This window comes from Malaya genurostris, chromosome 2 (assembly GCF_030247185.1).
Source record: "Malaya genurostris strain Urasoe2022 chromosome 2, Malgen_1.1, whole genome shotgun sequence".
Lineage (NCBI taxonomy): Eukaryota > Metazoa > Arthropoda > Insecta > Diptera > Culicidae > Malaya > Malaya genurostris.
In genome coordinates, this window is record NC_080571.1 from 130,047,361 (window position 1) to 130,070,616 (window position 23,256).

Sequence of the window (23,256 nt, forward strand, 5' to 3'; positions counted from 1 at the left end):
AGGTTCCGATGTCTCCAAAAGCGCTTGGCCCACGACCCTAATCTTGCTCAAATTCTTCAGTGTAAGATTAAGGATTACATCGATAAAGGGTACGCTCGTAAGCTCTCGCAATTTGAACTGAACATGCCTCAGAACAGCATCTGGTATCTACCAACCTTCCCTGTGATAAACCCAAACAAACCATCAAAAGTGAGAATAGACTGGGATGCTGCGGCAACAGCCTTCGGAACATCGTTAAACTCTGTTCTTTTGAAAGGACCCGATCAGCTGACCTCATTGTTATCAATTCTGATACAATTCCGGGAACGCAAAATTGGTATCTGTGGAGAAATCCGCGAGATGTTCCACCAAAAAAGGAAGACCAGCACTGCCAACGGTTTTTATGGCAAAATGAAGGTGAGGAAAAACCGTCAACATACGTCATGCAAGTGATGATCTTTGGGGCTTGTTGTTCGCCCAGCTGCGCACAATTTATTAAAGATCGAAACGCCCAGAGGTTTGTTGATCGCTATCCAGAAGCGGTTAACGCCATAGTATTCAAACACTACGTCGACGATATGTTGGCCAGTTTTGAATCGGTACGAGAAACGGTGCAAATAGCACGAGACGTTAAATATGTTCACTCACAGGGCGGTTTCGAGATGAGGAACTGGATATCCAGTTCTACGGAAGTAATGGAGGCACTTGAGGTAAACCCTAAGGAAGGGATGAACCTAAACATCGGTAGCGAGTTTGCAATCGAAAAGGTTCTAGGATTATGGTGGCAAATTGAGACCGACGAGTTCAAATTCAAAGCATCACCAAAACATGACATTCAGATATTAACTGGTAAACGCCGTCCAACAAAACGTGAGGTACTTAGCACTCTCATGGCCATATTTGACCCGCTTGGCCTGATTGCAAACGTGCTTATACATCTCAAAATTCTTCTGCAAGAGATTTGGAGGTCAGGTGTAGGGTGGGACGACCAAATACGCGATGAACAATTCAATAAATGGAATCAGTGGCTGCAAATCCTTCCATCAGTTCAAAATGTAAGAATTCCAAGATGTTACCGTGACACTATAACAATCAATGGGAAAGTCAATCTACACACCTTCGTAGACGCCAGTGAATGTGGATACGCAGCAGTAGTTTATCTTCGGTTTGAGGACAACTCAAACGTCGAATGCTCCTTAGTTGGCGCCAAAACCAGGGTGGCTCCATTAAAGTTTATATCCATCCCGCGTTTAGAGCTTCAAGCTGTCGTTTTAGGAGTACGACTAGCAAATACAATAAAAGACGCTCTCTCTTACTCTATTTCAGAGTGTTTCTATTGGTCTGATTCACGCGATGTCTTGTGCTGTATAAACTCTGATCATCGACGCTATTCACAATTTGTTGCTTACCGCGTGAGCGAAGTTCTTGAACAGACTGAAATGCATCAATGGAGATGGGTCTCAGGCAAAGAAAACGTGGCTGACGAAGCTACAAAATGGACCCGAGTTCCGGATCTTTATACTACAAGTAGATGGTTCAACGCACCACATTTTATACAATTGCCATCGGACAAGTGGCCATTTAAGCCTTTCGGTTCTGAAACCACTAACGAAGAAATTCGGCCTCATTTTCTCGTACACAATATTATACAGCCTCCGGTAATTCCCGTCGAAAAATTTTCTTCATGGATACGGGATCTACGCGTGACAGCATACGCAATTCGATTCGTCACGAATTTAAGGCATACGATTGAAAGTCGTCCAAAAAAAACGGGTCCACTGGTAAACGAAGAAATTAAAGCGAGTGAAAATCAATTATTCTGTCATGCACAACAATCGACATTTCCCGACGAACTAACATCGCTATCCTCAACTAGCGACATACACTCATCGAAACTTCTTAAGCCCAGTCAGCTCTATCGTCTTAGTCCAATATTAGATGAGAATAACGTGATGCGTATACAAGGAAGAATTAATGCCTGCGAATTTACCACGGCTGACGTAAAACAGCCAATCATACTCCCAAGGAATGACCCGGTTACATTACTAATATTAAACCACTATCACACGCTTTATTATCACATGAATCATGAAACGGCGCTGAATGAGATTCGACAACGGTTCTACACTCCACGTCTGCGGGCGACTTACAGGAAGATTCGAAGGAACTGTCAGTGGTGAGGAAATCAAAAAGCATTTCCAATTCCTCCTGAAATGGGTAGTTTACCGACAAGTAGATTAGCTGCATATGCGAAACCGTTTACTTACTCGGGTATTGATTATTTTGGTCCAATGGCGGTTGCAGTTGGTAGACGAGTGGAGAAACGTTGGGGAGTTATTATCACATGTCTTACAACGCGAGCTATTCACGTTGAAATAGTACACAGTCTATCCACAGACTCCTGCATTATGGCTCTAAAAAATTTTATGGCTCGACGAGGAATACCTAGGGAGATTATCAGCGATAACGGAACAAATTTCCGTGGTGCCAGTAACGAATTTAGAGCTGCGAGCGGAAACATTGATCATGATCAAATGGCGACTGAATTCGTTAGTTCGGAAACGAAATGGAAATTTATACCTCCTGGGTCTCCACATTTGGGTGGAGCCCGGGAGAGATTAGTTCAAAGCGTAAAAAGAAATTTAGATCGAATGAAATTGAAACGGCTTCCTAGTGACGAGGTGTTAAGAAACGCCTTGATACAAATCGAAAATACAGTGAACTCTCGTCCTTTGACCTATATTCCGATCGAAGATGAAATCGCTACCGTTTTAACGCCCAACCATTTTTTGATTGGTTCATCAAATGGCTCAAAACCAGATATTCTATTTGATGACAGCGGAATAGCACTGAAGCGAGCATGGCACACGTCACAGCTAATCGCAAACCAGTTCTGGCGGTTATGGATACGAGATTATCTTCCAACGTTAACCAGAAGAACTAAATGGTTTGAAAAGACTGCGCCCATCACCGTAGGAAGCATTGTTATTGTTGTAGATCCGAAGTTTCCAAGAAACTGTTGGCCGAAAGGGCGTGTGATAGCTATCACTACCGGGAAAGATGGTCAGGTTCGCAGTGCGGCAGTTCAAACCAGTTCCGGAATCTACAAGAGGCCAGCCGTCAATTTAGCAGTACTTGATTTAGAGCGTAAGTAGTACTAGCGTACTGGGGGGAGTGTGGGCACTACTGTGCGCGCTCTAACGACACCCCTCGATCAACCAATTGTGAACTACGACACGTTAACACTTTATTATGATCAGGCAATAATTGAGACAATAGAAGACAGATTACCTCGTGAGTAGTGAATTATTAAAAGTTGCGGAATTATATCTTATTATAAATATATAATTATTTTGTATTGGTATTAAAAAATTAGTGAATTGAACTACTCTAAAAGATTAAAGTTATATTGATTGGATTAACTACTTAGGTAATATTTACAATTAGAACTGAATTGATTTATACTGTAGTGACCACATCCTAACCTAAAATTATAAATACATATTCTATGGCGATTACAGATACAGTGGATCAAAAAGCAAGTAAGATAGTGATTGTGCACAATATATGCACAATCTAACGTTTACATCGATAGGTTACAAAGCCTTTATCAGTAGGCTCGTCAAAGGGAACCAACGTTCAATTGTTGAAGAGAATCACTAAATGTAAGCTATTAACTACTTATGATCTAAAACCGGGTATAAATAAAAACTTTATAAATTAATTAAAATTACTTATGATCTATGTGAACCTAGCATACTAATGATAAAATTAATACAGGTAATTTGTAACACTTGTTACAAACAGCAGAAAATACTTTCTCTTCATCGAGAACGCCACAGTATGTGTCGAATGCATGCAGCCTAAAGCAATTCGCAAACAACGATATTGAATTCGCTCTAATTTGATAATATGAGAGTTTGCAGCGGAACGAAAGCAAACGCATCCATATTCCATCACTGAAAGTATCGTTGTCTGATACAATTTTATTAGATCTTCCGGATGAGCACCCCACCAAGATGCTGTTATTGTTCGAAGAAAATTTACTCTTTGTTGGCATTTTGTTATCAGAAACCTAATGTGTCCTCCCCACGTGCATTTGGAATCAAACCACACCCCAAGGCATTTGAAAGTCAAAACCTGTTGGATCATTCTTCCCATCATATGAAGCTGAAGCTGCGACCAGCTCTGTTTTCTCCGCAGAGAATTCGATACCCAGATGAACAGCCCAAACGGACAAGTTTTCTAAGGTATCTTGCAATGGTTTTTGCAGATCAATAGCTTTGGGTCCAGTAACTGAAACTACGCCATCATCTGCCAATTGTCTTAGTGTACATGGGGTTACTAGACAGCTGTCAATGTCATTCACGTAAAATTGTAAAGGAGCGGACTGAGGCATGAATTTTGCGGTAGACCCATGCAGCTAGTTCTGAATGTTTCCAAATCGCCATGTGAAAAATTCATGCGTTTCTCTGACAAAAGGTTGTGCAAATAATTATTTATAACCGCTGGGAGTCAATGTCGGTGGAGTTTGTCTGAAAGAACATCAATGCAAACTGAATCAAATGCTCCTTTAATGTCTAAATATACAGATGCCATTTGTTGCTTTTGAGCGAAGGCAATTTGGATGTCAGACGAAAGTAATGCAAGGCAATCATTCGTCCCTTTATTTCTACGGAAGCCAAACTGAGTATCTGACCACAAACCGTTCGCATATAATCTTTTCGAACAATTTTCTGATGCAGGACAACATCGCAATGGGTCTATATGAGTTGTGATTGGAAGCTGGTTTCCCCGGCTTTTGAATGGCGATAACTTTCACTTGCCTCCAGTCAGGTGGAACAATATTTTGCTAAAGAAACTTGTTGAACAATTCCAATAAACGTCGTTTTGCAAGATCGGGCAGATTCTTCACCAAGTTGAACTTAATTCTGTCCAACCCAGGAGCGTTATTGTTACAAGACATGAGGGCTATGGAAAATTCCATCATTGAAAAGGGGCTCTCAATGGAACCATTATTTGGAGAAGACTCCATAATAATGCTATGCGTAGGAACAGAATATGGACAAACTTTCCTCGCAAAATCAAATATCCATCGGTTCGAGTATTCATCACTCTTATTTCCTACGTTACGATTCCTCATTCGTCTGGCCGTATTCCAAACAGTGCTCATTGAGGTTTCTCTTGGCAAACCTTCGACAAAATGTCTCCAATAGAAACATTTCTTGACCCGAAGTATGCTCTTGTACTTGGTTTCTAAAGTCAAGAATTTTTAAAAATTCAGAGGAGTTCCTCCTCGTTTTAAAAACGTCTTAAAAGCATTTTGTTTCGCGTGGTTAGCGTCTGAGCACTCTTTGTCCCACCAAGGGTTTGGAGGCCTTCTGTTAGACGATGGACCAAGAATTCGTTTGATTTGGGCTTGTTTTGCGGTCTCCAGAATCGAACAAACGAGGAAGTCATATTCTTCAAGTGGGGGAGCTCTTCCATTGAAGTTAAAACACTTGAAATATTACTTTGGTATTTAATTTAATCCAGTCAATATTTTTTGTCAAATCATATGGAATATTAACTGAATTAGCAATGCCTTTGTTACTGCTAATTGAGATGATGATTGGTAAATGATCGCTACCGTGTAAATCAGGAAATACTTTCCAGGTGCAATCTAGTCGAATTGGAGTCGAGCAAAGAGATAAATCTAATGCACTTGGACGTGCAGAAGGTCTTTGGATCCGTGTCATGCTACCCATAGTACCGTCATGCTAAAATTGTTGCAAATATTATATATTAGAGATGATCTGCTATCATTGTAAACGGAACCCCACATCATTCCGTGCGAATTGAAATCTCCTAAAATTAAACGTGGAGCAGGAAGAGCTTCAACAATTTCATTAAGCTGTCGCTGTCCAGCTTGAGCTCTTGGAGGAATATATACCGAAGCAATTCAAATATCTTTTCCTTTAATGTTTATTTGACAACTTCTATACTAGAAGTCGAAGGAATGTCTAATCTATAAAAGGAATAACATTTCTTAATTCCTAAAAGCACTCCACCATACGGGGAGTCTCTATCGAGACGTATAATGTTAAAGTCATTAAAATTTAAGGCTATGTTTGATGTAAGCCATGTTTCACACAAAGCAAATACATCACATTTTTGACTATGCAACAACACTTTAAATGAATCAAGTTTTGGCATAATGCTTCGACAATTCCACTGCAGGACAGTGATTGAATCATTTGCGGCGAATGATAAATTATTCATCAAATGATACAAAACATGAGAGAGCTGGCCATTGAGCTGATAACTATTTCAAAAAAGTAGCTATTGGAAGGAATGCCGTTATGATGGTCTTTAGAGGTTCAGAATTATTGAATGCTGCGAAAATCCATTCTACAATTTCCGAAAACTTCAGTAATCCTGTTGGTGAATGTGAAACGGAGCCCACTGGATTATTCTTTTCTTGTGCTAGTTCCTGGACTGGTTTGTGAATTTGACAAACCAGGAAACACAGTTTTTGGTGTTAAATTTGGCTTTTTAGATTCAACACGGGGATCTTTTTTGGAGGTGTAATTTTAGGTTTTTTTTGGTATTTTGTGGTTTATTAATCTCCTCTTAACAGACCCTTGAGGAGTAACAAACGAGGTATCTTCATTATTTCCGTCAGTGTCAGATTCCTCTGGCTCGGCAAGATTTGAAAAACCGTTTTCGGTTTCCAAAGGGGAGACATCTATGACCGTTTTAAGCATTTCTGCATATGTGCGCTTTGACCGTGCTTTTAAAGAAAGCTTCATTTTGTCTTTACGCAACTTAAATGCAGCGCATACTGATAGATCATCATGAGGACTCTCCCCACAATAAACACATTTTTCACATTTGTTTTATCGCAAAGATTATCCTTATGAGGCTCTTGACATTTGATACATTTGGACTTATTACTACAGTAAGTAGCTGTACGCCCGATTTTTTTACAGTTCGTGCAATTCATAACATGCGGTACGAAAAGCCGAACAGGAAGACTAATTTTATCGATATATACATGGCTAGACAACGCAGATCCGGCAAATGTTACTCGAAACGAATCTGAGGGACGATAAGACTTAGTACCATCGACAATAGATGCTGAGTACAATTGCTTGCACTCGAGTATCTTAACTCCCTCAAGCATGGAGTTTTTAAAACCACCAACTCCATTTTTTAAGTAAATCATCGGCTGTCAGACTTGCTTCAGTCACAACACCGTCAATTTCTACCTCCTTCGATGGAATGTAAACTCTATATTCAACAGCAAATAATTTCCAGGTTAAAATATCGTTTGCCTGTTTCAAGTCGTTAACAACAACTCGAATTTTACCTCTATTAACTTTACAGATTCCTTTAACTTCAGAGAAATGTGATGTCAAATCCTTTGTAATTTTCATCAAATTTAAAATCTTTTCTTTTTTTTCGAAGATAGACTATCCATGGCCCAGTGGTACCCTGTGGATAATGTTTAGCCCTTGGAGTATTTAAGCTATTAACTAGTATCCGGCATCGGATTCGGATGATCTTCCATGAGATCATCCATTACATTAACAGTTTTTTTGTAAATTAATAATATCAAAATAAAAACTTATGTGATGTGATGCTTGCAGTGTAGCACCTCGCGATATATGTCCAAATTCTGGTACCTGGTAGATCAGCACTGGGTTGCTTTAGCACCTCTGTGCCTTTGCACCCCTTCGTCTTCGCACCTTTATGCGATGGCACCTCTGTGATTCGTCACTTCTATGCGCTCGCACCTCTGTGTCTCTACACCTCTGTGCGTATGAACGGGATGGCCTTCGTTGCTAGCTTTCCAGTCGGGAAACGCCCCGAATATTGCCTTTGCTATGAGCACTAGCAGTTTTAACTACCTGAAGCTCAAAATTGTTTCGGTAGCAGCCGTTAACTCACGAACCAGTACAATCGAAACACATCGCTTGAATGGTTTTTACTGAATGAGGAAAATGTTTCTTGTTTATAAGAAATAATACTATTACGGTTCATTTAAACAGTAAACTTAGTTGTATCATTACACTAATAATTTTTTTTATAAAGATATAGCAGAATTGAAACAGCAAGGACATTTCCGATAACATTTACTAAATTTTGGTTGACATGTTATATAAAGTTTGGTTGACATGTTATATAAGTTTATATAAGTTTATTTCAACAATAAGCTCAGCCGAAACAAATATATTTTTCGTTTGGTTAGACCATAATTTTTTTTCAAATCAAACAGAGATCATTGTAGATGTTGAAGGAAGAAATTGGTTTGTAACAATCACAATCTAGCTTGGAATGAACGTAAATCAAAATCAAATATTATATAATTTAATATTTGTTTAAGTCAAAGTGTAAGTTTCAGAAGACAGTTTAAGTGAGCTTTACTGTATACACAACAGAAACCAATTAGTGATAGGATTCGAGCAGTTATACAAGTAGCAGACAGTATCAGAAATTACGATACATACTTTCCGGTACATCTTACGGTATGTGCTTTCCGGTAGAGACAAATTGTGTTCCTATAATAATGTACGCAGACTATAAAAACGTAGTGCAGATCACATCAGGCGCGTTCGTATGAGCGATCGTACGACAGTACGATAGTACGATTAAACGTTAAGTCATATATGTTAGTCAGTCCAAGTTTTATAGTGATCGTTGTAATAAATACAGTTAGTTTTGAATAGTATCCGCGAGTTTTCACTTCGTCGCGAGAATCCGAACACTTGTCCGACAAAAACACAAACGTTAATGTGCGCAAGCATTTTGGTCCTTCGAACCGGATCGTAGGAATAAGTAACGGAAATCTATCTAGAAAAACACTGTCAGTGCCAACATGAAACCGGCCTTCAGTACCGTCCGTGTTCGTGACTCTTATACTTTCTGTGAACATCAAATCGATTGTTACAAATCATGCGCGATCACATTTAAAATGAAGAACCTTACGGTCAGTGTACGGCAAAGGCAGAAATGGTAAGGTGAAATCGCTATTGCAATCCTCACAACGGCATTTATTGTCGTTATATATATTTGGTTAAAATGTTTTCTGAACTGGTCTGTGTACTCGCATGAGTCTGGGTTTAGTATGTTCATCATTCATCATATGAAATGCGGCGAAATTAATTATAGTCGATAAAAACAACAATTCAAAATACACCCAAATGCTGAGCTGAGCTAAGCTGAGCTGAAGTAGATCGCCCGTAGTTGCACTTCGTGATTGACCGAATGAGTGTAAATGTATAATGAACCAAGAAAATGAAGCTTGGGAGAAGCAAATCATTTTCACTGTACATACCCACTCACTCCTAACTTTTTATTAAATGATCAATAATGACGCTGGCTAAGACCAAAGGCTGTGCTATTAAGGGAAAGGAAGGAATGTTAGTCCGATACTCGTTGTTTCTAGAGACCCCGGGTACCACTGTATCTCCACGAGCATCACGGGATAGGAGATTTGTTAGTAGGGAGGGAAAGAGATCCGGATATGTTTTGGTAAACAATATGATCTCAACAAAACCTGATTTTCGATACTCAGGAGAAATATAAGTAAGAAAAATATGAAATATCTCCAAGGAACGATCTAACCAGTATCCTTTTGTCGTGAATACGACTTACTTTACTATGGGGTGCCTTTTCAAAATTTACCCTCTGAGAGAGTGATAAGTTTTTGATCGTGAATATCTATTGTTGTATCTAATGAATCAACATAATTCTTGCGACATGCCATCGGAAATATGATCACAATTTTATGATAAAATTTTCAGTTTTGTGACATAGTCTCAAATAATTCAAAATTAAACTTTTCTGAAATGTTTGGTATAAACGAGTATCGAAGAGGATAATTCATATGGCGCGTTTGCCTTTCTCGTATTTTTAAAGCTCATATCTCAGTGATCTGTCTAGTGATCTAGAATCGAAATTTTTCAATTTAAACGTGTATAGCAAAAGCATTGAAGTATTTCAATAGTACACTATTGAAAAACTTGTCTCATTTGATCCATGTCAACACCAGCCAATCAGAACGCGTTCTAAGGAAGAGAACGAAATATCTGCTGCTGTACAACAAATCGTCCGGGAAAAATGTTCCGAGAAGTGGTGAATATCGCAGTGAGTTCCTCAATTTGGTCCTTGTGAATGCTAGAAACGAATCCCTACAGCATATCGATAGTTTCTTCCAATAAATTATGCAAATCCGAAATGAAATAATCGACATTAAAATTCTGTATGCGGCTATTTTTATAGCCGTTAGGACCGCCCATTAGTGAAAAAGCTACAAACGAAATCACATAAAAGGAAATCTCTTAACAAAAATTCAATCAGTTTGGATTCTATCGCCACTGCGAGCAGATGTGTTTTGTGTCGTCTGCACAATTAGTTTCGCTTTCGACAAGAGCGATTACGTCACAGCTGCCAGTCATTAGCATTGGTGAAAAAACAACGGTGGAGAGCATTGCACAAAATCAGCCGTTCTAATGGCTCTAAAAGTTTTCTAAAGAACTATTAGGATTTGTTGTTCGCAAATCGTAGGGAAATATCCTCAGTTTACTGCAAATCTAGAACAGTTTGGTTAGATTTGTGCACATTTCGCTGTGTGAAACTCACAGTAAACGAGATCAAGTGAAGCCTTCTTTGTTTTTGCGAAAAATGTTCCAGAGTTTAATGTCGTAGAGAATTACGCAATTTGACCTTTCTGAATGCTAGAAACGAGTCCCTTCAGCATATTGATAGTTTCTTTCAATAAATTATGCAAATCCGAAATGAAATAATCAACATTAAAACTCTGAATGCGGATATTTTTATAGCCGTTAGGACCGCCCATTAGTGAAAAAGCTACAAACGAAATCAGGTAGAAACAAGCCTCTCAATAAAAAGTGAAGCCTTCTTTGTTTTTGCGGAAAATGTGCAAAGGGGAATGCTTGCATAATTCATACAATTGATCAACTAATTGATATTCGGAAGTGTTAAGGAACATGTCAGTTGTTTTCGTATTCACGACATCCAGTTATGTCTCTGACATTACCCACCCGCCTTTTTCTCCCAATCGCTCTGCTGTTAACAACGCGAGATGAAACACGACCACTGAAAGAATAAAATAAAAACACTCACGAATGTGTCTTTTGCAGAACAAACCCTAAACCTTCAGTCGGAATGACACGACCGACTCGTAAACTTTCACACATTCCATAGAAATCCGACAACACCGACAATGACATGCAGATGGCGCTTCGATTGGTTAACAGGTAAACATCTTTGAATTTTGGGGAGATAAATTCTCAGTTCCCGCCGCTTGAGCATCTATAGATTCGCGGATCAACATTATTCAATGAATAGCACTCTCACTACTAAATACACACTTGCCACACCTGCACTATCACTAAAAATAATCGTTTCAATCAAATTTTTAACTATACGTATCAAATAAAACATTGAAATTATACTTTTTTTAGAGTAGCACCAGGACACCGCATCGCACTCCCAGTGATGCCAACTCTCCTCTCCTTAGATCACCACAATTCAAAATACACCCAAATCTGTGTAAAAAGTCTCCTCTTACAAATAATGTGTGACCTCTTACAAATAATGTGTGACATGTGATCGAGCAGCACAACCATCTTGCTGTGAAAATAACTGAGTGAACCGACATCCAAGTGCAGATACAGTAAAACTGATGAGGCTCCATTAAGAAAAATCTAATCTAATTTCGGATCGCATTCTTGAAGAAGGTTCTGATCGCACTAATTTGCTTGCTCCCATCGAACAAGCTGAGCTCAAGGAACTACAGCATCTGCGTCGTAAAAGAGCAATAGGTCAAACATCGAAAACGATTGAACCGACTCAATAAAGGCAGTGAGATGAAGGTGAGACCATTATGCCACCTTTGTGTCACCTGTGCAAGGAACGGCATTTTCTCTACTACTTCAATACTTTTACGAAATGGAATTCTAGCAAGAGATTGAAGTTCGTGGAGCAAATTAAGGTGTGCTTCAACTGCTTTAGTGGACGGCAGGACACAGTCAAGTGTCCGAAACCAGCCAGATGTATGAAGTGTCACGCAGTTCACCACACACAACTTCACGCAGCAGTTACTGTTCAGAAATAACACCAGTATAGTTCCCGTGCGTTAGATTTAGAGATCGTTCGGCATGAAGCCATGTTTGTTTCCAAAATCAATTGAAAAATAAATCGATCTGCGTTAGATGTGCTTGTCATACTGAACCCTGGGTTTGCGAAACCTTTCCTGCGGTTGATCAGCGCAGTGCGCCCTTTGTATTGCGAGTCCAAGCAAGCCGAACCTCGAATTGGTCCAGCAACTCAGTCGTTAGATCTGATTCGGAGAAAACGATGGGATTTAATGGTAGTGCGTACCAATAAATCTTTTATGTCTACAGTTACGTCATACAATTTCATCTGATCATTCACGGCTGTCCATCGTGAATTTCTTATTGATTACACTACTGAAAGTGAGGACAGTTAAGGTAGCACCTCAGTCTGCACTCTGCAAATGGGGAAACAATTTATTTTGTCGGCTATTCTGAAACACAGTGTACAATCTCATCATGAAGTATTAAATGATAGACTAGCAGCAGCTAGTAAGTAAATCCACTACGGTCAGAGAAGACAAATTATTCAAATGAAAGTACTACAGCGGTGGTGGTATTCGTCCTCACCAATCTCAGGTGCATTCACTTCGGTTTGAATTGAGCGCTATTCAACCAGGTTCGGCAGTGAACCATCGGGGCTGACAGAGCCACTGCAGTCTGTTACTTGCATGAAGCAACAGAGCTGGATTGAAATCCAGTCATTTCTCGAATGTACCTCCATAACATCATCGTATTCATTGGATCAACAAACAAATTGTTGATATTTCCAACATTGAGGAAACGTTGGAATTCCAATCCGTGGGTCTGCGGAACCTTTCGGAAGGCAACACAGTAGCAGTCCAGTACCTGGAACCTTCCCGAAATTCATCGCAGTACCAACAGCGCGAATAGGAACTTCGTCACCAGTCAACAGTTCATCATTACGTCAAATTATTTATACGAAATCTGAGAGACAGCCTTGGCTTATATCATCGAGAGTATCTGTATGTCCAAGATACTCAAAACATCGGCCCATCGAAATTGAGAGCTATTCAACAAAGTTCAGCAATGGACCATCCGGGTTGTTGATTAATCCAACATTGAGGAAACGTTGGAACTCCAGTCCGTGGGTCTGAGCCCAGTGAAGCTTTTCGGAAGGCAACACAGCAGCAGTGCAGTAATTGGAATCATCAGGAAAATCGTCGTAATACCATCAGTTCGATTGGGAAAGTCGTCGTCAATCAGCACAGATTACTATTACGTCAAAGCATTGAAATTCTGAGACACCGTTGTCTCATATCATCGGGAGTATCCAAGATACTCGAAACATCATCAGTCCAGAAACAGTCGGAGCATTATACGTTGGCGTCAATCATCGTCATACTTCAGGAGAAAACGATCCTGTCAGCGTCACAACACAAGCAATTTCGGTGATTATCAACTTCATCGATCATCAGATATACGTCACCGGTTTTGAATTCGGTCCTTACTCGGGATAAAGAGTCGCCAGACGAGTCCCTGGCCCAAGCTCGGAGAAATCGAGCAGTTCCAGAAGCATCTGTAAAGAGCAAAAGCCTCGTCGGTGGGTTCGTAGAACGCCCGGGTGGGACTTGACAGCAGTTAAGTACCCATTTCGTTTCATTTCAATCTCCAACGTGCTCGTACAGATTCTTACGTTTCAGCTGTTTCACATCATAACCATCAGTACAGTTCAAGGACATCGGGACACTATGGTTGAGGTTCCCAGATCGTCATTTACGTCAGACAGGATGTTCCCAAGCACATTGAAAAGCGTGTCCACATCATCGGAGCATTTTATGGCTCATCTACAACTCAACGGTTCATGATCGTTGTATATTTCCAAGTTTTCATCTACTTCACCAGTCCAGCAGCATAAAATCATCCTCGGTCCAGAAAGCAATTAAACAACAACAGTGGAGTTACAGTTAACGGAATGCACATCGCCATTACACCCCTCCACCTCCTGCAGTGAGTCCACGATACATTCTTCTGCCAGTTCGATCTACAGCAGTTAATTCAGGAATTGACAACCACATAGAAGAATTGGTTACCAGTTGGAATACGTGCATCAGTCAACGAGATCATCAGTTCATTCATCGTTCAGAAACATCATGTATTCATCTGAAGCAACACATGTTCTGTTCTTCAGGAGATCTGGTCAGAAACAACATCGCGTTCATCAGTCTTGTTTCGGTTAGCGGAGTCTTCATCATGTGTTCACGGCGGAAGATCCAGCATCGGTCTTGTTACATCGTTATTTCAAGGTCAACAATTTGAGTCACTCTGACTCAGCCAACAGTTGCAGATCTACTGGCAATGGAACCAGCGGAGTCGCTCGGGTCTTCTCTTATCGACGCCGGCTGCATAGCAGTTGACGGAGTCGAATTCAAGTCTCCCGTCCTCCGTCCATGGTTCATCAAAAGATCATGGAGTACCAGCAAGCAGCACACCAAAGTAATTGTGAATAGGAATTACAGAGAATTTGTAATGTATAGGATAGTCAGGCAAATAGAACTCGTGAAATAATTTTGGATATATGATAACAGCAGCCAGGTAAATAATCGTTAACAGTAATACTCCCTCTCAATTGTAACAGGAACAGAGCAGATAGCTTAATATCTCAAATCAGATTAGAATTTGTTGAAAGCATAGTCTATCAAGGCGGGCGGTATGTTTAAGCCAAAGTGAAAGTTTCAGAAGACAGTTTAAGTGAGCTTTACTGTATACACAACAAAAACCGATTAGTGATAGGATTCGAGCAGTTATACAAGCAGCAGACAGTATTAGAGATTACGATACATACTTTCCGGTACATCTTACGGTATGTGCTTTCCGGTAGAGACAAATTGTGTTCCTATAATAATGTACGCGGACTATAAAAGCGTAGTGCAGATCAGATCAGGCGCGTTCGTATGAGCGATCGTACGACAGTACGATAGTACGATTAAACGTTAAGTCATATATGTTAGTCAGTCCAAGTTTTATAGTGATCGTTGTAATAAATACAGTTAGTGTTAAATAGTATCCGGGAGTTTTAACTTCGTCGCGAGAATCCGAACACTTGTCCGACAAAACCACAAACGTTAATGTGCGCAAACAATATTATAATATAATATTTATATTATATTATTAAGAATTAGCACTAGTTGACTCAAAGGGGAACGTTTCCCACATTATATTATATATTACACTAATTGAATTACCCGCCAGTTAAAATTAAAATGCTCTGATTGCAGTGAAACACAACTTAAACGGAAACTCAATTGAACAATACTTCGTACATGTTAAGATTGCGCACGGCCAGTGTCTCATCTCAGATTTCATAATAATCATAATGTTCGCGCGTTATTCTCGTCAAATAGGATCAGTAACATGTAAAACACCACTCTCTCTATAAATACCTTCTTAGTAACCTCTGACATCCACACAAATGTGCTAGCAAAGTACTTGAATTAACGTTCCTCGTCACATCCGATCAACAACACCATTATGTCCATGTAATCGCTCAAGATTCTGCATCTGATGATTATTTGATAAGAATAGACTGTTTATCATCATAACTAGCTTTCAAACGAGCCTAGGTTTGTTAAAATCGGCTGAGCCATCTCTGAGAAAATTACCACATATACCATTATATCTTCGAACTAGATTTATTTATTTGATCTTCGAACTAGTTCAACGATCCAATAGTTGCTTTCAAACAAGGCTCCGAGAAAATTTATTTAATTTCTATCTATTTAATTTCTATTTGAAAACTTCATATTTTAAAACATAAAGCCTGAATTTATGTTGCAAAGATTACCATCGTAGCAGAAACACACCTAAAGCTATACCCATCAACGTCATGTACGTTACGTTTAAATTTCAACGAAATCAGTCCAAATGGATCATGATCCGAGAACTTTTAATCATGGTGTGTTATCGTAACATGAAAATATTCTATTTTCCCCAAATCATGACTCGTTTTGTTGATTTATAGAATCAGAGTTTAGCCCGTGTTTTACCTAAATTTGTATCTGGCCGAATTAGCGCATGTCTTTTTCAATATGAGGAAATTACATTGTTACCCAGCATTGTTTTAACAATGTTGGTTTCCTTACCTTTAGTTTTGTGTTACCTTATCCCCCATTGTTCAATTCAACTGAGTTTCGTTGTATTTTTTTCCTTCTACATTATTTCCACTCCGTCCTTTGATGGCATGTTATTTTGTTCCTTGAATGTAAAAGTTAGTTGTATGCAATAATATTAATCCACATTCATGCTGTTGTCGTACTGCTTCTGATGGTCTTATGATTCCCATTCCTTGCTGCTTGTAATACTCTGTATGTTGCTTGTTATCATGTTCTGTGTACCCAAAATAAAACCCAAATCCAAAATGCAATTTTTACTTACAGTTTTTCCTTTTTTCCTTTTTCTCTTTTCTTCTTCTTTTTCCCTTCCTTCTTCCTTATCCTTCTTTTTTCGATGCGCTTTGCTTGTTCTAGACTAGTATGGTAATTTTTCTCTTTTCTTCTTCCTTCCTTCCTTCTTTTTTATATCTTTCTTTCTTCTTCATTCCATTCTTTTCTCTCCTCTTGTTCTGTTGAGTTTTAGAAGCGCTTCTACTTCATCCGATTCTTTTTCTCATTGTCGGCGTGTCATGCAAGCAAGATAGAGAAATCAAGGGTTAGTGTACTGTATATACATTATGTGTGTTTTGCCACTCAGAATGGTTCAATGAATAAGGAAATGTAAACATGACGCTAACGCTCAGTGATATTTGACTATTACGAAATATAATTTTACTCTTTAATTATTTAGCTATCACCCCTAGAACATGTTTCCATTTCATTATCTTTGATTGTTCATTAGCTGTGTTTACCATAAATTCAGGCTTTTTGAGCAGCAAGTAAACCTAGACTCCCAATCGAAATGTATCACTACCAATTTGATACAACGCACTCAAAGGCACGGTAAAATGTATATTGTACATACACACAAAAACACAGTTACACACATTCACACATGCATACATACCCACATGTATTCCACACGCAAGCATTACAACATTGAGTTACTATTTCTACTCTAATAGATCCTAACTAAAACTACTGTGCCAATAGTCATCTCATTAGTAGAGTCACCATGTTATTTTAGCGATCACTCGACTTTTAATTAATGAATTGTGATAAAACCGAATACAAAGTCTTTGCCTCTTCTCTAAGAAGCAATAACGCATAGTAGTAGCTCGGAAATGGTTCAATACTGCTGTTTTAGCAAAGCAAAATGTTCCAAATTTCATGTTACTTCTGAAGTTAATCTATCAAACAGAGATAACATAACAAATGTCATGTAACAAATGATTCTCGTATAGGAAATGTCTAATGGATTTGATATGAATGGGGGTACCGTTACCTAATTTCTATCTCTTCTAATGGTCGATCGCTAATCCTGAGCTGAAACGGTGGCCATTATTACCATTCTTGCATGCAGTTACTCTTATACTTCACTCACACATCATCCCACCCATCAGGTCCCAAACGATACATCCTCACAATACAAACTGGATGAACATCGTTTGACATCTATCAGTGGTTTGTCCATTGGTTAAGTCATTATTATTTCATTCTATTCTACAATATTCTATCTCATTCCACAGTAATACATTGTACACAAACCACTAATAAACGTCAAATATGGACTCGATTCACCGTTCACCTGTTGTCATCTTGTGAAACCCAATTGGGATACGTTCACTCCATTTAACTTCCACTTCACACTGGTAATAGGGACCGGTAGTATGAAAATAAAACATAAAAAGAGCTCAGTTAAGCCCTACCGGCCTCTCCAACCCCGGATGTTGGAGCGTAATGCAATCAACATCTTATTCAATCACAATACAACGCATATATACAGGCACCAAGGCATACTGACCTACACACATCCATACATACATACACACACATGTGTACATACATATACACATATAAAAATATGTATTTCACACGCAAACATTGTAACATTGATTTACTATTTCTATTCTAATAGATTTTAACTAAATTCATTGTGCCAATAGTCATTTCATTAATAGAGTCACCATATTATTCTACCGATTACTCGACTTTAAATAAATGAATTGTGATGAAATCAAATACAAAATTTTTGCTCCATCTCTGATAAGCAATACCGCATAAAAGTAGTTCAGAAAATGTACGATATCGCTGTTATAGCGACGCGGAATACTAGACAACTCCAACCTCAGGTAAGAAACCTGGAGCCAATCGCAATACGCTGTGGTGCAAATACAGGCCAATGGACAGCCAATTTATTCCAGATTTTAAGAGACTTGACATTGATTCTCCACTATCAAAGAGATAGTTGAAGTCCATAAAGACAAGATCCGCGTAGCAGTAGAATCTTTGAAGGAGGATAACGAGATTGTTTCTTGTGAATTGTTAACTCGAGAATATTGTGTATACATTCCTTCGAAAGACGTTGAAATAGCCGATGTTCTCACCGAAGCCGGTCTTTCGGTTGATGAGTTGGTTGAGCGTGGAGTTGGTCGTTTTAAAAACTCTATGCTTGAGGGAGTAAGGATACTCGTGTGAAAGCAATTGTACTCAGTATCTTTTAAAGGAGGAAACAAGACTTATCGACCTTGAGATTCGTCGTTAGAGTTTGCCCTTCTGTTCGGTTTTTCTTACCTAATGTTTTAAATTGTACGAACTGTAACAAAACCGGCCTTACAGCTACTTACAGTAGTAATAAACCGAAATTTGTTAAATGTAAAGGGCTACTTTAGATAATGATTGCATTAAATAAATTGAAAAATGTATTTATTGTTGAGAAAATCTTTATGATCTTTCATTATGCGTTGCATATAAGTTGCGCATAGGCAAAATTTAGCTTTCTTCAAAAGCACGGCTAAGCGCACATATGCAGAAATGCTTAAAGCTATCATTGATGTCCCCTCTCTCGAAACAGGAAACTTTTCAAATCTAGAGCCAGAGGAATCTGACTGATGAAAATATTGAAGAGACATCGTTTGTTACTACTCAAAGGGTCAGTTAAGAGAAAGAAGTCCTCCCCTTAATTACCAAAAAAGGCACTTAAAATTTCATCATCTAAAACATACCAAAGTGTATGTAAGCCTCTTCAGGTTAGCTCAGTGGGTGGTTGAAGTGAAATTATGACTACACTCACACATACTCGTTTGAGAACTCAAATGCATCCGGGAACTACTGGAAACAGAACTATCAGTTTATGCTATAAACTCAGATGAGCTACCAATAGGTCAATGTAAAATATATTACTGGGATATTTGCTCAAAAGCTAGGTTAAGAATCAACTTTTCGTATGCTACCAACAACAACGTGGGCTGTTGATCACTTTTTGGATCCGAATCGCGTGAATTCAAGGTGTAATTCTTCTAATAAAGGATCAACAACGCAATTGTATGAATCATTTACAAAACTAAATTATTTTATTCCTATATCTAAGTGACGTCACTTATACTCCATTGCAATTGCGCTTTCGACGATCTGGTGTTTCAGCTCGATCATGATTTACTGAGGTCAGGCGGCCGATGAATTTCCGTACTAATATTCAATGCACACGGCTAGTCACGCTGTCGTAGTGGACCCTGATATTCGAGTGTGTCTCTGACAGCAATCCGGGTGATTCTGGGAACTTTAATTCACCAATTAACCAGCGGTACAGTAAGAACGTGGTTTTCTCGCAGTGGATTTGATGACGAAAGCCGAAAGCTTGTGTTATTGATGCCGGACAATCTGAGATATTCGTCGTAGCCGTCTCTTCGCTGAAAAAACATTGGATACAGTTCGAGGTCTGAAACAAAAAGGTCCTTTGGGGGACCTGTCCGTTGAAATTTGACCTCATGACACGTGATCGATCCTAACCTATATCGACTTAATTGTTGTTTGCTTTTACGTTACGTTTCTCTTTGGAGTTTTCAAAACTGGTTTTCCACGTAATATCTCTATTCCTATATATTCAATTCCTCCTACACCACTGTTCAATAAATCGGGAAAACGTTATAACAAATTTAAACACATGTTTTATACTTTACTAACCGGACTTTAATAACTGACTGTAAAATATCTATAATAATTTGTCCTAAATATTATTCAAACGAAATTCCTAACGTTTACTGACTAAAATGAAAAACACAAATATTAAAAAAATACACTTGAATCCGGTTCTAACAATTTTAACCATAGTTGATTTATTACTCGCGCGCACTTCTTATGTCGTTGAAGGTCTTTTCGTTACAAAAGAGAGTCTCATGCTCGATGCTGAGCATATTATAGCTCGATTAACTCTGCGAAACCTATTATTTCGCCACGGGATTACCGGATATTGACCATATATCTGTCAACCTTTGGCAGTGACCCACCCGTCTGAGACGTGAATCTAGACTTGGGTGGCCATTACTCACCCACCGGAGGAACAATGTTTTGGAGTTTGGGAAAATGATGAACAACTTACAGTTACTTTGAAATTGTGGCAAAGCCAACAATAAACTCTTGTAACCAATGGTTATAAATAAAGACCTCCTGGTTTGTCAAATTCACAAACCAATCCAGGAACTAATACAAAAAAGAAAATAATCCAGTGGGCTCCCTTTCACAGTCACCAACAGGATTAATGAAGTGTTCGGAAATTGTAAACTGGATTTTCTCAGCATTCAATATTTCTGAACCACAAAAGACCCTCATAACGGCATTTATCATCCGCGACAAATGATTCATTCACTGTCTTGCAGTGTAATTATCGAAGCATCATGCCAAAACTTGATTCATTTTAAGTTTACATGTGATGTATTTGCTTTGTGCGAAAGATGGCTCACATCATGGCTTTAAATTTTAATGACTTTAACATTATACGTCTCTATAGAGATTCCCCGTATGGTGGAGTTTTTTTTAAGAAATAAGAAATGCTATTCCTTCAACATCTAAGGAGTGTATCGAAAAGTAGTTAGCAACATTGATTATTGAATAAAAAAGCGAAAAAAAAACATATTTTGACATCAGTTTTCGATATATTGTAGAAAAATTACATTTTTATGCATTTCGTTGATTATATTGAAGAAAATCCTAGTTTCTGTGAAACGCTCGCACCTTGGACTTGACATTCTTCATTAAATTCTGCACAGTTAATTCCTGGTGGCAGCTGTCAAGTTTTTTTGAACTCCTGCATGTTTTGGGACACTGTACCTTCCTTCCGAAAGTGCCGCTTGACAATTGCCCAATACCTTTCAATTGGTCGAAGATCCGGGTAGTTCGATGGGTTGATGTTCTTTTCCACGAATTGTACATTATTTTTTGACTACCACTGTAGAACGGAGTTGGCGTAGTGGGCTGAAGCCAAATCCGGCCAGAAGAGAGGAGAAGCCTTATGCTTTTTGTACAGTGGCAGTATTCTCTTCTTCAAACATTCTTCCTCGTACACCTTGGCGTTAATTGTGCCCTTCGTGAAGAAAATCGACGACCGCAAACCACAGGTACAAATTGCTTGCCAGACCAACACCTTCTGCCCAAACTTTTCCATCGCCACCATTGTGTCAGCGTCGTCCAGGTCCTGGTACACCGATTTCGTATAATATTGCGGTCCGGGCAGCGCTTGAGAGTCTTTCTTGGCGTAGGTTTCGTCGTCGATCAGGATGCATCCGTCTTTATTCTGTAGAATCCGGTTATACAGTTTTCGCGCTCTTGTTTTGGCCTAAACTTGCTGTACCAGGGCTTTTTCGGCACCTTCTGTTTCTTGTACGTTTTCAGGGAGTTCCGAACTTTGATCCGTTGAATCATCCCGATGCTGGTGTTGAACTGCTTGGCCAAATTTCGCGTCGACGCCGATGGGTTTTTCCTGATGTACTCAACCACTATTAAGTCCCGGCCGGGCTGGTTGGGACCCGTTTTCCTACCGAATCGGGGCAAATCCTTCATGGAAAGGGTCTTACCGAACTTCTCGATAATATTTTTGACACTGGTGTGGTGCACTTTCACCCGTTTTGCAATTTCGTTGTACGTGACACCATTTTCTGAGCACCAAGTGTGCAGAATTTTCTTTCGCGTTTCCGGATCAATTCGACTCATCATTGAAACGATAAACCGTACCGAAACTAATCGATTGCGCAGTTGTTATTGACATGTAAACAAACATGTCACCGCAAAACACGCTGCAAAAAATTAAGCCATTTCAGAGTAATAACTGTTTGAATGTTGCTAACTACTTATCGATACACTCCTTAGTATAGAAATCGTTATTTATCAAATAAACATTAAAGGAAAATACATTTGTATAGCTTCAGTATATATTCCTCCAAGAGCTCAAGTTGGACAACGACTGCTTAATGAAATGGTTGAAGGAGGGCTTCAACGGTTGATTCTGGGAGATTTCCATTCGCACGAAGTTATGTGGGGTTCCGCTGACAATGATAACAGATTATATCTAGTATATAATGTTTGCGACAATTTGAACACGACAGTTTCAAGTATGGGTATCATGACACGTGGTAGAGCAGTTATGTTTTAATCCGTGCTAATCTGCTTCAGGGTCAATTAAAGATTAATCTTTTGTTTCTGTAAGACAGTGCACCATACCAACACAAAACAATAGATACAATGCCGTTATGCAGTTTCAAGTGCTTGTGTATCGAAATACTGAAGACTTTGAATAGTGATCGAACGCTTGGAGTGGCACAGTGGACCGGTGCTGTGTACTTTTTTCCTCTTAGAGGCAACAATTTGTGTTTTAGTTTTTGTTAAGACGTAGAGCCGTTTTGAGCTAGTTTTAAATATGATCAGTAGCTAACGGGGAAAACAGATTGGAAAACTGACATGCGAATGTGATAATGTAATGAAAACCGCGAAAATGTTACCGCAGAGCCGGGACTTGAACCCGTGCCTAACTCCTAACCGAGGAAATTGTTTTACCAATTAAACTACCCTGCATATGAAAACACATGAAGAAAAGTCCAATTGACTAGACGAAAACCAAACATGCTTCACTGTGCTTGGTTAGAGGTTTTTTTGCACACAGACACAACAACACTGTTTGTGACAATGCAGCGAGTGACTGCAAGACATCGGTTGACCAGGACCGGGCCTAGCGGCCGGTTATTGCTTGAGACCTTGAAGCTAAGTATTGTTTT

The 23,256-nt window shown here is 39.1% G+C and overlaps 1 protein-coding gene across 4 annotated transcripts in view; it reads right to left on the reverse strand.

Moving 5' to 3' along the window:
- Positions 1-23,256, reverse strand: part of LOC131432782 (diphthine methyltransferase) — a 99,399-nt gene that overhangs the window by 13,434 nt on the left and 62,709 nt on the right. The window contains exon 1 of one of the 4 annotated variants that reach the window (XM_058599292.1): positions 16,205-16,496. The exons of the other annotated variants lie outside the window; for them this stretch is intronic. The gene's annotated coding sequence lies outside the window, so the exon portion shown is untranslated. Of the gene's footprint in view, positions 1-16,204; positions 16,497-23,256 lie in introns of those variants that run through there. 4 annotated transcript variants of the gene reach the window in all.